We start from the raw sequence: 4,626 nt of genomic DNA on the forward strand, positions 1-4,626 counted from the left end.
ATGATAAGTACAACTGAACCGAGAAAATTTACCATACTGGTAAGGAACACTGGGTAAGTATCAGAACAGTAAAAATAATATTTGCAAGAAAGAAAGAAAAAAATTCAGACAGCGTCATAATTGACTAGATCATAGTGCTGAATGAGAGCAGGGGGTTGGAATTAGGTTTAAAAGTATGATTTGTTTGACTTAATGATCAGAACAGCCCAATTATAAGACATGTACAGCACAAGATAGGATTGAAGGTGAGAAAAAAAGTCAAGAAGATATGATGAATTATGTGGTCACTCCATGTGAATGATTAGAAAATATAGCTTTTCTCTTTCTCAGTCCTGATACACACGAGCTTATCTCCACCCCTTTTGCTCTCATTTGTCAGCTACCGTCAATTATAGAACATTTATAAGAATACTTTAATTCAGAATTTCATAGAAACATGAACTGCAGTAGAAGGCATGAATTTTTTTTTAAATTGTTCATGGAATATGGGCTTTGCTGACTGGGCCAGCATTAATTGTCCGTCCCCAGTTGCCTTGAGAAAGCGGTGATGAACACTGCAGTCCATTTGATGTAGGTACATTCAAAATGCTGTTAGGAAGAGAGTTCCAGGATTTTGACTGAAGGAACAGTGATATATTTCCAAGTCAGGTTGTTAATTTAGATGTTGAGAAACCTGAACTGCATTTTATGCAATTTATTTTTTTTTAATTCTTCAACAGTCAAGCCCTCATCTTTGGTATTTTAAGTACTTGGAATTCATTTATTCTCAATTCAAAACAATTGTTGAGAGAGGCATATCATAACACAGCTGACCTCACCAATAGAAAAAGGTTTCATTCCATCATTGTACAAATCATCTGTGATCATCAGCACCACATCTTAGAAATCTGCATTAGGTGCCCTGGGATTAGACCTATCAGGTAATGAATTCCAGATTCCCAGCGCCCTCTGGGTGAACAAGTTTCTCAATTCCCCTCTTAGTGTTCTACCTCTCACCATAAATCTATGCCCCTTGGTTATTGACCTCTCTACTAATGAAAAAGTCCCTTTCTATACACAACAAATACAGCGAATGCTGAGTTTCTCTAGCATTCTCTGTTTTTCTTTCAGATCTCCAGCATCCACAGTATTTTACTTTTATTCTTAATCTTGCATACTTAGTCAGGTTCCCTCTCAATCTTTGCTGCTGCAAGGGAAAAAAACCTCCAACCTATCCAATCTCTCTTCATAGTTCAAACCCTACATCCCGGGCAGAATTGTAGTAAATCTCCTCTGCATCCTCTCTGGTGCAATCACATCCTTCCTCTAATGTGGTTGCCCAGAACTGTATGCAGTTCTTCAGTTGTGGCCTAACCAATGGTTAATACAATTTATGCATAACCTAGTTGCTCTTGTGTTCTATGCCTTGTCTAATAAAGGTAAGATCCCATATGCCTTTCTAACCAGTCTGCTCCCTTTATGGATCTCTGGATATGGCATCTCTGATCTTCAGTACTTTCCAGTGTCCAACCATTTATATAGGACAATCCTTTGCCTTGTTAGTCCTCCACAAGTCTTATCTCATATTTTTCCATTTGAATTCCACTTGCCAGTGCTCTGCCCACTTGACCAGCTCATTGATATCCTTCCGCAGCTTGCAGCTATCCTCCTCATTATTTATCATCCAAATGATTTTTATGTCATCCATGAACTTCTTGACCATATCCCTACATTTAACTTCGAATTATTGATGTGCACCACATTAGTGGGGGCATCAGCACAGAGCCCTGCAGACCCTCAAAGTGTGCAAAGTGCTCCAGATATTGTCTTACCAAGGCCTTGTACAGCTGCAATAAAAACATCCCTACTTCTAATTTCCACATCCCTTACAATGAGTTAGACAGAAGTTAAAACATATTGGTATTTTGACTCCAACTGCAAAATGACTTTAATTTATATCGCGGCTTTACTGTGGAACTTATAAGTGTGCTTCACAAAAGAGTTATCAAAGAATATTTGACATTGAGCCACATAAGGAGACATTAGGACAACTGACCAAGACACATACCTCTGAGTAATAGTTTAACAGATTCAGAATTCCCTAATTTATGATGTTCGTTTGGAATACAGGGATTACACAAGCTGTCATGCAACAACCTTAGATATTTATGAACATCCTGAAAATGTTAACAAGAGCCTCATATGTATTCTCACTTGTTTCCTTCAGGAATCTCATGTGTATGCCATCTGCTTCTGGTGACCTATAAACATTTAATACTTCCAAGTTTCTTCTTGCATATGCTTCGCTGACCTCTGCATTTGTAACAGCTCCCAGGACAGTTTGACTGGATCTATAGTTTTATGTGTATAATTAATTTAACACATCTACTATATCTTGATGCCTCCACATGCCCTCACCTGCATATTTCTCCCCAATATATTGCTTAAGGAAGACCTTTATTGTTTTACACATTAGCAAATTCATAGATGCAATTAGTCTTTTTTTCTAATACTCTTCCTCAAGTACTTTGTTGGCTTTGTTCTTGGTTTCCCAGTGTTCCAGCCAGAAATTTCTTACAATCAGATTTGCTACACAGGATGCAGAAGAAATGTGCATCAGCCAAAGTTAAGCTTCCAATGTCCATAACCAAATGTTGCATAGAGACCAAGGGATTAATGGTTCACAACTGGTCACAACTCATGATTGTTCCACCTTTGTGGTGCTGATCTCTGTGACTAATATAGATTTTGTGCTTTCTTTCAAAACAAAAGGTTGAAACCAACAACCAAATCCACAGTAAGGTTTTTGCAACATTATTTATGTTCAACTATTGCACTATTCCATTCTAAGAATGCTGAGTTAGCTGTCTGCCCAAGCCAAATCTCATAGTGAGACCTATTCTACTCACATCATTGCTTATGTTGGAATGTGGGAATAAAACAGGGAATTATAAATTAAAGAAGATTTAATTTCTTTGGGGAAGATGAGTGGGAGAGCATTACTTTGACATTAAAAAAGAGTTCAGTAACATTGATTGATGAAATTGTTTCTTTAATGTTACTGTACAAATTACTAAGTACAATAATGACACAAGATGTATTTCCTCACGCAATGTAGTATTTTGTATAAAACTGCTCCTAAATGCAATTACTAGTGCAAGTTGTAGTTGTTGTACATTCAAACAAATAGTAATTAATCAATTTTCAGTGGACTGTTAAATACACAGGTCTGTAATGCTGAAGTTATAATGTAGGTGCCAATTTAAGACAATCAATGCTGTAATACTCTTTACATGCATCCATCTAGATCATTCTGGCCAGATATTCTAATAGTAATGGCTGCCGTTATTGTTTCATACATTAGCTAATTCATAGATGCAATTAGTCTTTTTTTCTAATACTCTTCCTCAAGTGCTTTGTTGGCTTTGTTCTTGGTTTCCCAGTGTTCCAGCCAGAAATTTCTAACAACCAGATTTGCTACACAGGATGCAGAAGAAATGTGCATCAAAGATTCCAATGTCCACAATCAATGTTGTATAACGACCAAGGGATTGATGGTTCACAATTAGTCACAGCTCATGGGTAGTAGGAGCTGCAGATGCTGGGGAATCCGAGACAACAAGGTGCAGAGCTGGATGAACACAGCAGGCCAAGCAGCATCATAGGAGCAGAAAGGCTGACGTTTTGGGCTTAGACCCTTCTTCAGAAATGGGGGAGGGGAAGGGGGTTCTGAAATAAATAAGGAGAGAGGGGGAGGCAGATAGAAGATGGATAGAGGAGAAGATAGGTGGACAGGAAACAGACAGGTCGTAGAGGCGGGGATGGAGCCAGTAAAGATGAGTGTAGGTGGGGAGTCAGGGAGGGGATAGGTCAGTCCAGGGAGGACGAACAGGTCAAGGGGGCAGGATGAGGTTAGTAGGAGATGGGGGTGTGGCTTGAGGTGGGAGGAGGGGATAGGTGGGAGGAAGAACAGGTTAAGGAGGCGGGGACGAGCTGGGCTGGTTTTGGGATGCGGTGGGGGTAGGGGAGATTTTGAAGCTTGTGAAATCCACATTGATACCATTGGGCTGCAGGGTTCCCAGCCGGAATATGAGTTGCTGTTCCTGCAACCTTTGGGTGGCATCGTTGTGGCACTGCAGGAGGCCCAGGATGGACATGTCGTCTGAGGAATGGGAGGAGGAGTTGAAATGGTTCGCGACTGGGAGGTGCAGTTGTTTATTGCAAACCGAGCGTAGGTGTTCTGCAAAGTGGTCCCCGAGCCTCCGCTTGGTTTCCCCGATGTAGAGGAGGTCACAACGGGTACAGCGGATGCAGTATACCACATTGGCAGATGTGCAGGTGAACATCTGCTTGATGTGGAAAGTCTTCTTGGGGCCTTGGATGGGGGTGAGGGAGGAGGTATGGGGGCAGGTGTAGCACTTCCTGCGGTTGCAGGGAAAAGTGCCGGGTGTGGTGGGGCTGGAGGGGAGTGTGGAGCGGACAAGGGAGTCACGGAAAGAGTGGTCCCTCCGGAAAGCAGATAAGGGTGGGGAGGGAAAGATGTCTTTGGTGGTGGGGTCGGATTGCAGATGGCGGAAGTGTCGGAGGATTATGCGTTGGATCTGGAGGTTGGGTGGGGTGGTACGTGAGGACGGGGGGGGGTTCTTT

This window comes from Rhincodon typus, chromosome 8 (genome assembly GCF_021869965.1).
Source record: "Rhincodon typus isolate 14 chromosome 8, sRhiTyp1.1, whole genome shotgun sequence".
In the NCBI taxonomy this organism is placed as follows: Eukaryota; Metazoa; Chordata; class Chondrichthyes; order Orectolobiformes; family Rhincodontidae; genus Rhincodon; species Rhincodon typus.